Genomic DNA, 14,919 nt, shown 5'->3' on the forward strand with positions numbered 1-14,919 from the left:
ATTCAGGTGACATCACAGAGCCACTGAGAGAACTGTCAGTTGACATCACAGAGCCACAGAGATATTCTTCAGGTGATGTCACAGAGACACAGAGAGACACTTCAGTTGACCTAACAGATCTAAAGAGATAGCCTTCATGTGACATCACAGAGCTACAGAGAGACACATTAGGTGATGTCATAAAGCAACAGAGAGACACTTCAGCTGACATCACAGAGCCACAGAGAGGTGATTCTTGTGACTTCACAGAGCCACAGACACGACCCTTCAGATGACATCTCACAGCCATAGAGAGATGCTTAAGGTGACATCACAGAGCCACAGAGAGACCCTACATTTTACATCACAGAACCACAGAGAGTACATACAGGTGACATCACAGAGCCACAAAGAGACATTTCAGGTGACATCACAGAGCCATAGAGAGATACTTCAGATGACATCACAGAGCCACCGAGAGAACCTTCATGTGACAAAGGAGCCACACAGAGACACTTCAGGTGACATCACAGAGCCACAGAGTGACACTACAGTTGACATCACAGATCTAAAGAGGTACACTTCATGTGACATCACAGAGCTTCAGAGAGACTCTTTAGGTGATGTCACAAAGCAACAGACTGACACTTCAGCTGACATCACAGAGCCACAGAGAGAGGATTCTTTTGTCTTCACAGAGCCACAGAGATACCCCACAGGTGACATCGCAGAGTACAGAGAGACGATTCAGGTGACATCACAGAACCAGAGAGAGACACTTCTGGTGACATCAGAGAGCCACAGAGACCCCGATCATGTGACATCACCGAGCAACAAAGAGACCATTCAGGTGTCACCACAGAGCGACAGAGAAAAAACAGAGTAATATAACAGAGCCACAGGCTGTGCTTCAGGTGACACCACAGAGCCACAGAGAGACCCTTCAGGTGACATCACAGAGCCACAGAGGGACCCTACATATGACACCACAGAACCACAGAGACACTTCATTTGACATCACAGAACCACAGAGAGACAATAAAGGTGACATCACAGAGCCACAGAGGGACCCAACATGTGACACCACATAACCACAGAGACACTTCATGTGACATCACAGAACCTCAGAGAGACAATACAGGTGACATCACAATGCCACAGAGAGACATTTCAGGTGACATCACAGAGCCTCAGAGAGACCATTCATGTGACATCACAGAGCCACAGAGAGTCCCGACAGGTGACATCAGATAGCCACAAAGAGACCCTTCAAGTGACATCACAGATACACAGAGAAAAAAGTGAGTTGAAAAGACAGAGCCACAGAGAGAGCTTCAGGTGATATCACAGATCCACAGAGAGACACTTCAGGGTTCATCTCAGAGCCACAGAGAGACACTTCAGTTGACATCACGGATCCAAAGAGAGACCCTTCTGTTGACATGACAGAGCAATAGAGAGACCCTTTAGGTGACATTACAGAGCCACAGAGAGACCCTTCATTTGACATCACGGAGCCACAAAGAGACTCTACAGGTGTCATCACAGAGCGACAGAGAGAAACCTGAGTTGACATCCCAGAGCAACAGAGACCCTTCAGATGATATCACAGAGACACAGAGAGACCCTTCAGGTGACATTACAGAGCCACAGAGAGACCCTTCATGTAACATCACAGAGCCACAGAGAGACCCTTGAGATGACATCACAGAGCCACCAAGAGAACCTTCATGTGACATGAGAGCCACACGGAGACACTTCATTTGACATCACAGAGCCACAGGCAGACACTTCAGGTGATCTCACAGATCCACAGAGAAACACTTCAGGTGAAATCACAGAGCCACCGAGAGACGCTTCAGTTGACATCACAGAGCCACAGAGATACCCCACAGGTGACATCGCAGATACAGAGAGACAATTCAGGTGACACCACAGAACCAGAGAGAGACACTTCTGGTGACATCAGAGAGCCACAGAGACCCCGATCATGTGACATCACAGATCAACAAAGAGACCATTCAGGTGTCACCACAGAGCGACCCAGAGAAACCTGTGTAATATAACAGAGCCACAGGGAGTGCTTCAGGTGACATCACAGAGCCACAGAGAGACTATTCAGGTGACATCACAGAGCCAGAGAGAGACACTTCAGGTGACATCACAGAGCCACAGAGAGACATTTCAGGTGACATCACAGAACCACAGAGAGACACTTCATGTGACATCACAGAGCCACAGAGAGACCCTTCAGGTGACATCACACAGCCACAGAGAGACGCTTAAGGTGACATCACAGAGCCACAGAGGGACCCTACATGTGACAACACAGAACCACAGAGACACTTCATGTGACATCACAGAACCACAAGAGACAATACAGGTGACATCACAGAGCCACAGAGAGACAATTCAGGTGATATCACAGAGCAACAGAGAGACACTTCATGTGACATCACGGAGCCACAGAGATACCGTTCAGGTGAAATCGCAGAGCCACAGAGAGACCCTTCAGGTGACATCACAGAGCCACAGAGAGACACTTCATATGACATCATTGAGCCACAGAAAGACCCTTCAGGTGACATCACAGAGACACAGAGAGATGCCTCAGGTGACATCAGAGAACCAGTGAAAGACCCTTCTGTTGACATCAGAGAGCAACAGGAAAGAATCTTCAGGAGACATCTCAGAGCCACAGGAATGACACTTATGTTGTTATCACAGAGGGGCATGATAGACCCTTCAGGTGATGTCACAGATCGACACCGAGACCCTTCAGGTAACATCACACAGCCACATAGAGATGCTTCAGGTGACATCACAGAACCAGAGAGAGACCTTTCTGGTGACATCACAGAGCCACAGAGGGACACTTCAGCTGACATCACAAAGCCACAGAGAGATGCTTCTAGGGACATCACAGAACCAGAGAGAGACCATTCAGGTGACATCACAGAGCCACTGAGAGACCCTTTAGGTGATCTCACAGAGCCACAGTGAAACACCTCAGGTGACATCATAAAGCCACAGAAGGACGATTCAGTTGACATCACAGAGCCACAGAGAATACCTTCAGGTCATATCAAAGACACAGAGAAACACCTCAGGTGACATCCCAGAACCAGACAAAGACCCTTCTGGTGACATCACAGAGCCACAGGAGAGAATCTTAAGGAGACATGACAGAGCTACAGGAATGACCCTTCTGGTGATATCACAGAGGCGCATGATAGACCCTTCAGGTGATGTCACAGAGCCACAGGAAAGACACTATTGGTGACATCACAAAGCTACAGTAAAGACTCTTTAGGTGACATCAAGAGCCACTGGAGAGACCCTTAAGTTGACATCAGAGAGACACAGAGGACCCTTCATGTAAAATCACAGAGCCACAGAGAGACAATTCAGGTGACATCACAGAGCCACAGAGAGACCTGTCAGTTGACATCTCACAGCCACAGAGAGATGCTTAAGATGACATCACAGAGCCACAGAGAGACCATACATGTGACATCACAGAACCACAGAAAGACACTTCATGTGACATCACAGAACCACAGAGAGACACATTAGGTGATGTCATAAAGCAACACAGAGACACTTCAGCTGACATCACAGAGCCACAGAGAGGCCATTCTTGTGAATTCACAGAACCACAGAGAGACATTTCAGGGGACATCACAGAGCCACAGACAGGACCCTTCAGTTGACATCTCACAGCCACAGAGAGATGCTTAAGTTGACATCACAGAGTCACAGAGAGACCCTACATGTGACATCACAGAACCACAGAAAGACACTTCATGTGACATCACAGAACCACAGAGAGTACATACAGGTGACATCACAGAGCCACAGAGAGACATTTCAGGTGACATCACAGAGCCACAGAGAGATACTTTAGATGACATCACAGAGCCTCCGAGAGAAACCTCATGTGACATAAGAGCCACACAGAGACTCTTCAGGTGACATCACAGAGCCACAGACAGACCCTTCAGGTGATCTCACAGATCCACAGAGAGACACTTCAGGTGACATCACAGAGCCACAGAGAGATGCTTCAGTTGACATCACAGATCCACTGAGAGACACTTCAGGTGACATCGCAGAGACACAGAGAGACACTTCAGGTGACATCACAATGCCACAGAGAGAGGATTCAGTTGACATCACAGAGCCACAGAGAGAACCTTCAGGTCCTATCAGAGACACAGAGAGACACCTCAGGTGACATCACAGAACCAGAGTAAGACCCTTCTTGTGACATCACAGAACCACAGGAGAGAATCTTAAGGAGAAATGACAGAGCCACAGGAATGACACTTCTCGTAATATCACAGAGGTGCCTGATAGACCCTTCAGGTGATGTCACAGAGCCACAGGAAAGACACTATTGGTGACATCACAAAGCTACAATAAAGACTATTTAGGTGACATCAAGATCCACTGGAGAGTCCCTTAAGTTGACATCACAGAGACACAGAGGACCATTCATGTGACATCACAGAGCCACAGAGAGACAATTCAGGTGACATCACAGAGCCACTGAGAGAACTGTCAGTTGACATCACAGAGCCACAGAGATATTCTTCAGGTGATGTCACAGAGACACAGAGAGACACTTCAGTTGACCTAACAGATCTAAAGAGATAGCCTTCATGTGACATCACAGAGCTACAGAGAGACACATTAGGTGATGTCATAAAGCAACAGAGAGACACTTCAGCTGACATCACAGAGCCACAGAGAGGTGATTCTTGTGACTTCACAGAGCCACAGACACGACCCTTCAGTTGACATCTCACAGCCATAGAGAGATGCTTAAGGTGACATCACAGAGCCACAGAGAGACCCTACATTTTACATCACAGAACCACAGAGAGTACATACAGGTGACATCACAGAGCCACAAAGAGACATTTCAGGTGACATCACAGAGCCATAGAGAGATACTTCAGATGACATCACAGAGCCACCGAGAGAACCTTCATGTGACAAAGGAGCCACACAGAGACACTTCAGGTGACATCACAGAGCCACAGACAGACCCTTCAGGTGATCTCACATATCCACAGAGAGACACTCCAGGTGACATCACAGAGCCACAGAGAGATGCTTCAGTTGACATCACAGAGCCACTGAGAGTCCCTTCAGGTGACATCACAAAGCCACAGAGAGACACTTCAGCTGACATCACAGAGCCACAGAGAGTACCTTCAGGTCATATCAGAGACACAGAGAAACACCTCAGGTGACATCCCAGAACCAGAGAAACACCCTTCTGGTGACATCACAGAGACACAGGAGAGAATCTTAAGGAGACATGACAGAGCCACAGGAATGACACTTCTGGTGATATCACAGAGGCACATGATAGACCCTTCAGGTGATGTCACAGAGCCACAGAAAGACACTATTGGTGACATCACAAAGCTACAATAAAGACTATTTAGGTGACATCAAGAGCCACTGGAGAGACCCTTAAGTTGACATCACAGAGCCACAGAGAGACCCTTCATGTGACCTCAGAAAACCACAGACAGACCATTCAGTTGATATCAGAGAGCCACAGAGAGACCATTCATGTGACATCACAGAACCACAGAGCGTCCCGACAGGTGACATCACAGAGCCACAAATAGACCCTTCAGGTGACATCACAGAGCCACAGAGACAAATGTGAGTTGACAAGACAGAGCCACAGAGAGCTTCAGGTGCCATCACAGATCCACAGAGAGACACTTCAGGGTTCATCTCAGAGCCACAGAGAGACCCTTCAGTTGACATCACGGATCCAAAGAGAGACCCTTTGTTTACAAGACAGAGCAATAGAGAGACCCATTAGGTGACATTACAGAGCCAGAGAGAGACCCTTCATGTGAAATCACGGAGCCAAAAAGAGACTTTTCAGGTGTCATCAGAGAGCGACAGAGGGAAACCTGAATTGACATCCCAGAGCAACAGAGACCCTTCAGATGACATCACAGAGCCACAGAGAGACACTTCAGATGACATCAAAGAACCACAAAGATAAACTACAGGTGACATCAAAGAGCCACCGAGAGACTCTTCAGGCAACATCACAGAACCACAGAGAAACCCTTTATGTGACATCACAGAGCCATAGATAGATACTTCATATGACATCATACTTACACAGAGAGACACTTCATGTGACATCAGAGAGCTACAGACAGACCCTTCAGGTGATCTCACAGATCCATAGAGAGACACTTCAGGTGACATCACAGAGCCACAGAAAGATGCTTCAGTTGACATCACAGATCCACTGAGAGACACTTCATTTGACATCACAGAGACACAGAGAGACACCTCAGGTGACATCACAGAACCAGAGAGAAACACTTCTGGTGACATCAGAGAGCCACAGAGACTCCGTTTATGTGACATCACAGAGCAACAAAGAGACCATTCAGGTGTCACGACAGAGCAACAGAGAGAAACCTGAGTAACATAAGAGAGCCACAGGGAGTGCTTCAGGTGACATCACAGAGCCAAAGAGAGACCCTTCAGGTGACATCACAGAGACACAGAGAGACAATTCAGGTGACACCACAGAGCCACAGAGAGACCTGTCAGTTGACATCACAGAGCCACAGAGATATTCTTCAGGTGACCTCACAATTCTAAAGAGATACCCTTCATGTTACATCACATTGTTACATAGATACACCTTAGGTGATGTCATAAGCAACAGAGAGACACTTCAGCTGACATCACAGAGCCACAGAGAGACCCTTCAGCTGACATCACAGAGCCACAGGGAGACCCTTCAGTTGACCCTAGAAAACCACACACAACACTTCAGGTGACATCAAAGAGCCACAGAGAGACCATTCATGTGACAACACAGAGCCACAGAGAGACCTGTCAGTTGACTTCACAGAGCCACAGAGATATTCTTCAGGTGATATCACAGAGCCACAGAGTGACACTACAGTTGACATCACAGATATAAAGAGGTACACTTCATGTGACATCACAGAGCTTCAGAGAGATTCTTTAGGTGATGTCACAAAGCAACAGAGAGACACTTCAGCTGACATCACAGAGCCACAGAGAGATGATTGTTGTGTCTTCACAGAGTCACTGAGAGACCCTTAAGGTGACATCACAGAGATACAGAGAGACCCTTCAGGTGACATCACACAGCCACTGAGAGATGCTTAAGGTGACATCACAGAGCCACAGAGGGACCCTACATGTGACATAACAGAAAGACAGAGACACTTCATGTGACATCACAGAACCGAGGAGAGACCCTACAGGTGATATCACCGAGCCACAGAGAGACATTTCAGGTGCCATCACAGAGCCACAGAGAGACCACTCATGTGTCATCACAGAGCCACAGAGAAACACTTCAGGTGACATCACAGAGACACAGAGAGACACTTCAGGAGACTTCACAGAGCCACAGGACACCCTTCATGTGTCATCACAGAGTCACAAAGAGACCCTTCAGGTGACATCACAGAGCCACAGAGAGACCATTCAGGTGACATCACAGAGCCACAGAATGACCCCTCAGGTGACATCACAGAGCCACAGAGAGACCCTTCATGTGACATCACAGAGCCACAGAGAGACACTTCATTTAAGTTCACAGAGACACAGAGAGACCCATCAGGTGACATCACACAGCCACAGAGAGACGCTTAAGGTGACATCACAGAGCCACAGAGGGACCCTACATGTGACAACACAGAACCACAGAGACACTTCATGTGACACCACAGAACCACAGATAGACAATACAGGTGACATCACAGAGCCACAAAGAGATAATTCAGGTGATATCACAGAGCCACAGAGAGACACTTCATATGACATCATGGAGCCACAGAGATACCGTTCAGGTGAAATCGCAGAGCCACAGAGAGAACCTTCAGGTGACATCATTGAGCAATAGAAAGACCCTTCAGGTGACATCCCAGAGACACAGAGAGATGCCTCAGGTGACATCAGAGAACCAGTGAAAGACCCTTCTGTTGACATCAGAGAGCCACAGGAAAAGAATCTTTAGGAGAAATCTCAGAGCCACAGGAATGACACTTATGTTGTTATCACAGAGAGCATGATAGACCTTTCAGGTGATGTCACAGATCGACACCGAGACCCTTCAGGTAACATCACACAGCCACATAGAGACGCTTCAGGTGACATCACAGAAGCAGAGACAGACTTATCTGGTGACATCACAGAGCCACAGAGAGACACTTCAGCTGACATCACAGAGACACAGAGAGTACCTTCAGGTCATATCAGAGACACAGAGAAACACCTCAGGTGACATCCCAGAACCAGAGAAAGACCCTTCTGGTGACATCACAGAGCCACAGGAGAAAATCTTAAGGAGACATGACAGAGCTACAGGAATGACCCTTCTGGTGATATCACAGATGCACATGATAGACCCTCCAGGTGATGTCACAGAGCCACAGGAAAGACACTATTGGTGACATCACAAAGCTACAGTAAAGACTCTTTAGGTGACATCAAGAGCCACTGGAGAGACCCTTAAGTTGATATCACAGAGACACAGAGGACCCTTCATGTGACATCACAGAGCCACAGAGACCCTTCAGGTGACATCACAGAGCAACAGAGAGACAATTCAGGTGACATCACAGAGCCACAGAAAGACCTGTCAGTTGTCATCACAGAGCCACAGAGATATTCTTCAGGTGACGTCACAGAGCCACAGAGAGACACTTCAGTTGACCTAACAGATCTAAAGAGATAACCTTCATGTGACATCACAGAGCTACAGAGAGACACATTAGGTGATGTCATAAAGCAACATAGAGACACTTCAGCTGACATCACAGAGCCACAGAGAGACATTTCAGGGGACATACAGAACCACAGAGAGACACTTCATGTGACATCATAGAGCCACAGAGAGACCCTTCAGGTGACATCACACAGCCACAGAGAGTCGCTTAATGTGACATCACAGAGCCACAGAGAGACCCTTCATGTGACATCACAGAGCCACAGAGATCAATTCAGGTGATATCACAGAGCCAAAGAGAGACACTTCATATGACATCACGGAGCCACAGAGAGACGCTTCAGTTGACATCACAGAGCCACAGAGATACCGTTCAGGTGAAATCGCAGAGCCACAGAGAGACCCTTCAGGTGACATCACAGAGCCACAGAGAGACACTTCATATGACATCATTGAGCCACAGAAAGACCCTTCAGGTGACATCACAGAGACACAGAGAGACGACTCAGGTGACATCATAGAACCAGTGAAAGACCCTTCTGTTGACATCAGAGAGCCACAGGAAAGAATCTTCAGGAGACATCTCAGAGCCACAGGAATGACACTTATGGTGTTATCACAGAGGCGCATGATAGACCCTTCAGGTGATGTCACAGATCGACACCGAGACCCTTCACGTAACATCACGCAGCCACATAGAGACGCTTCAGGTGACATCACAGAACCAGAGAGAGACCTTTCTGGTGACATCACAGAGCCACAGAGAGACACTTCTGCTGACATCACGCAGCCACAGAGAGATGCTTTTAGGAACATCACAGAACCAGAGAGAGACCATTTAGGTGACATCACAGAGCCACTGAGAGACCCTTCAGGTGATCTCACTGAGCCACAGTGAAACACTTCAGGTGACATCACAAAGCCACAGAAGGACGATTCAGTTGACATCACAGAGCCACAGAGAGTACCTTCAAGTCATATCAGAGACACAGAGAAACACCTCAGGTGACATCCCAGAACCAGAGAAAGACCCTTCTGGTGACATCACAGAGCCACAGGAGAGAATCTTAAGGACACATGACAGAGCTACAGGAATGACCCTTCTGGTGATATCACAGAGGCGCATGATAGACCCTTCAGGTGATGTCACAGAGCCACAGGAAAGACACTATTGGTGACATCACAAAGCTACAGTAAAGACTTTTTAGGTGACATTAAAAGCCACTGGAGAGACCCTTAAGTTGACATCACAGAGACACAGAGAGACATTTCAGGTGCCATCACAGAGCCACAGAGAGACCCTACATGTGACATCACAGAGCCACAGAGAGACCACTCATGTGTCATCACAGAGCTACAGAGTGACACTTCAGGTGACATCAGAGAGCCACAGAGAGACAATACATTTGACATCACAGAGCCACAGAAAGACAATTCAGGTGACATCACAGAGCCACAGAGGGACCCTACATATGACACCACATAACCACAGAGACACTTCATGTGATATCACAGAACCACAGAGAGACCATACAGGTGACATCACAGAGCCACAGAGAGACATTTCAGGTGACTTCACAGAGCCACAGAGAGACCATTCAGGTGACATCAGAGAGCCACAGAGAAACACTTCAGGTGACATCACAGAGCCAGAGAGAGACCCTTCATGTGACATCACAGAGCCACAGAGAGACATTTCATATGTCATCACAGAGACACAGAGAGATTCTTCAGGAGACTTTACAGAGCCACAGAGATACCCTTCATGTGACATCACAGAGTCACAAAGAGACCCTTCAGGTGACATCACAGAGCCACAGAGAGACCATTCTGGTGACATCACAGAGCTACAGAATGACATTTCAGGTGACATCACAGAGCCACAGAGGGACCCTTCATGTGACATCACAGAGCCAGAGAGACACTTCATTTAACTTAAAAGAGACACAGAGCGACACTTCAGTAGACATCACAGAGCCACAGAGATACCATTCATGTGGCATCACAGAACCAAAAAGAGACCCTTCATGTGACATCACAGAGCCACCGAGAGACCCTTCAGGTGACAACACAGAGCCACAGAGAGATTTTCAGGTGACATCATAGAGCCACGGAGAGACCATTCAGGTGACATCACAAAGACACAGGGAGAACCTTCATGTGACCTCAGAAAACCACAGAGAGACCCTTTAGGTGACATTACAGAGCCACAGAGAGACCCTTCATGTGAAATCACGGAGCCACAAAGAGACTTTCAGGTGTCATCAGAGAGCGACAGAGGGAAACCTAAGTTGACATCCCAGAGCAACAGAGTCCCTTCAGATGACATCACAGAGCCACAGAGAGACACTTCAGATGACATCAAAGAACCACAAAGATAAACTACACGTGACATCAAAGAGCCACCGAGAGACTATTCAAGCAACATCACAGAGCCACAGAGAGACCCTTTATGTGACATCACAGAGCCATAGATAGATACTTCATATGACATCATACAGATACAGAGAGACACTTCATGTGACATCACAGAGCCACAGACAGACCCTTCAGGTGATCTCACAGATCCATAGAGAGACACATCATGTGACATCTCAGAGCCACAGACAGACCCTTCAGGTGATCTCACAGATCCATAGAGAGACACTTCAGTTGACATCACAGATCCACTGAGAGACACTTCAGGTGACATCACAGAGACACAGAGAGACACCTCAGGTGACATCACAGAACCAGAGAGAGACACTTCAGTTGACATCACAGATCCACTGAGAGACACTTCAGGTGACATCACAGAGACACAGAGAGACACCTCAGGTGACATCACAGAACCAGAGAGAGATAATTCTGGTGACATCAGAGAGCCACAGAGACTCCGTTTATGTGACATCACAGAGCAACAAAGAGACCATTCAGGTGTCACGACAGAGCGACAGAGAGAAAACTGAGTAACATAAGAGAGCCACAGGGAGTGCTTCAGGTGACATCACAGAGCCAAAGAGAGAGCCTTCAGGTGACATCACAGAGACACAGAGAGATATTCAGGTGACATCACAGAGCCACAGAGAGACAATTCAGGTGACACCACAGAGCCACAGAGAGACCTGTCAGTTGACATCACAGAGCCACAGAGATATTCTTCAGGTGACCTCACAAATCTAAAGAGATACCCTTCATGCTACATCACATTGTTACATAGATACACTTTAGGTGATGTCATAAGCAACAGAGAGACCCTTCAGCTGACATCACAGAGCCACAGGGAGACCCTTCAGTTGACCCTAGAAAACCACACACAACACTTCAGGTGACATCAAAGAGCCACAGAGAGACCATTCATGTGACAACACAGAGCCACAGAGAGACCTGTCAGTTGACTTCACAGAGCCACAGAGATATTCTTCAGGTGACATCACAGAGCCACAGAGTGACACTACAGTTGACATCACAGATCTAAAGAGGTACACTTCATGTAACATCACAGAGCTTCAGAGAGATTCTTTAGGTGATGCCACAAAGCAACAGAGAGACACTTCAGCTGACATCACAGAGCCACAGAGAGATGATTGTTGTGTCTTCACAGAGTCACTGAGAGACCCTTAAGGTGACATCACAGAGCCACAGAGAGTCCCGACAAGTGACATCACAGAGCCACAAAGAGACGCTTCAGGTGACATCACAGAGTGACAGAGACAAACTTGAGTTGACAAGACAGAGCCACAGAGAGAGCTTCAGGTGACATCACAGATCCACAGAGAGACACTTCAAGGTACATCTCAGAGCCACAGAGAGTCCCTTCTGTTGACATCACAGAGCCACAGAGAGACCCTTCAGATGACATCACAGAGCCACAGAGAGACCCTTCTGGTGACATTACACAGCCACATAGAGACTCTTCATGTGACATAACATAGCCACATGGAGACCCTTCATGTGACATAACATAGCCACAAAGAGACACTTCAGGTGACATCACAGAACCTCAAAGATAAACTTCAGGTGACATCACAGAGCCACAGACAGTCCCTTCACGTGATCTCACAGATCCACAGAGAGACACTTCAGGTGACATCACAGAACCACCGAGAGACGCTTCAGTTGACATCACAGAGCCACAGAGATACCCTACAGGTGACATCGCAGAGTACAGATGGACGATTCAGGTGACATCACAGAACCACAGAGAGCCCACTCATGTGTCATCACAGAGCCACAGAGTGACACTTCAGGTGACATCAGAGAGCCACAGAGAGACAATACAGGTGATATCACAAAGCCACAGAGAGACAATTCAGGTGACATCACAGAGCCACAGAGGGACCCTACATGTGACACCACATAACCACAAAGACACTTCATGTGACATCACAGAACCACAGAGAGACCATACAGGTGACATCACAGAGCCACAGAGAGACATTTCAGGTGACATCACAGAGCCACAGAGAGACCATTCAGGTGACATCACAGAGCGACAGAGAGACCACTCATGTGTCATCACAGAGCCACAGAGAAACACTTCAGGTGACATCACAGAGCCAGAGAGAGACCCTTCATGTGACATCACAGAGCCACAGAGAGACATTTCATATGACATCACAGAGACACAGAGAGACACTTCAGGAGACTTCACAGAGCCACAGAGACACCCTTCATGTGACATCACAGAGTCACAAAGAGACCCTTCAGGTGACATCACAGAGCCACAGAGATACCATTCTGGTGACATCACAGAGCTACAGAATGACCCTTCAGGTGACATCACAGAGCCACAGAGAGACTCTTCATATGATATCACAGAGCCACAGAGAGACACTTCAGGTGACATCACAGAACCACTACAGGTGACATCACAGAGCCACCGAGAGACTCTTCAGGCGACAACACAGAGCCACAGAGAGACACTTCAGGTGACATCACAGAGCCACAGAGAGATGCTTCATTTGACATCACAGATCCACTGAGAGACACTTCAGGTGACATCACAGAGACACAGAGAGACACCTCAGGTGACATCACAGAACCAGAGAATGACACTACTGGTGACATCAGAGTGACAAAGACTCCTTTTATGTGACATCACAGAGGAACAAAGAGACCATTCAGGTGTCATGACAGAGCGACAGAGAGAAACCTGAGTAACATAAGAGAGCCACATGGAGTGCTTCAGGTGACATCACAGAGCCAAAGTGAGACCCTTCAGGTGACATCACAGAGACACAGAAAGACACTTCAGGTGACATCACAGAGCCACAGAGAGACAATTCAGGTGACACCACAGAGCCACAGAGAGACCTGTCAGTTGACATCACAGAGCCTCAGAGATATTCTTCAGGTGACCTCACAAATCTAAAGAGATACCCTTCATGTTACATCACATTGTTACATAGATACACTTTAGGTGATGTCATAAGCAACAGAGAGACACTTCAGCTGACATCACAGAGCCACAGAGAGACCCTTCAGCTGACATCACAGAGCCACAGGGAGACCCTTCAGTTGACCCTAGAAAACCACACACAACACTTCAGGTGACATCAAAGAGCCACAGAGAGACCATTCATGTGACATCACAGAGCCACAGAGAGACCTCTCAGTTGACTTCACAGAGCCACAGAGATATTCTTCAGGTGACATCACAGAGCCACAGAGTGACACTACAGTTGACATCACAGATCTAAAGAGGTACACATCATGTGACATCACAGAGCTTCAGAGAGATTCTTTAGGTGATGTCACAAAGCAACAGAGAGACACTTCAGCTGACATCACAGAGCCACAGAGAGATGATTGTTGTGTCTTCACAGAGCCACTGAGAGACCTTAAGGTGACATCACAGAGCCACAGAGAGTCCCGACAAGTGACATCACAGAGCCACAAAGAGACGCTTCAGGTGACATCACAGAGCGACAGAGACAAACTTGAGTTGACAAGACAGAGCCACAGAGAGAGCTTCAGGTGACATCACAGATCCACAGAGACACACTTCAGGGTACATCTCTGAGCCACAGAGAGACCCTTCAGTTGACATCATGGATCCACAGAGAGACCCTTCTGTTGACATGACAGAGCAACAAAGAGACCCTTCAGATAACATCACAGAGCCACAGACTGACACTTCTGGTGACATTACAGAGCCACATAGAGACCCTTTATGTGACATAACATAGCCACAA

Source organism: Cricetulus griseus, chromosome 5, assembly GCF_003668045.3.
Source record: "Cricetulus griseus strain 17A/GY chromosome 5, alternate assembly CriGri-PICRH-1.0, whole genome shotgun sequence".
Classification (NCBI taxonomy): domain Eukaryota; kingdom Metazoa; phylum Chordata; class Mammalia; order Rodentia; family Cricetidae; genus Cricetulus; species Cricetulus griseus.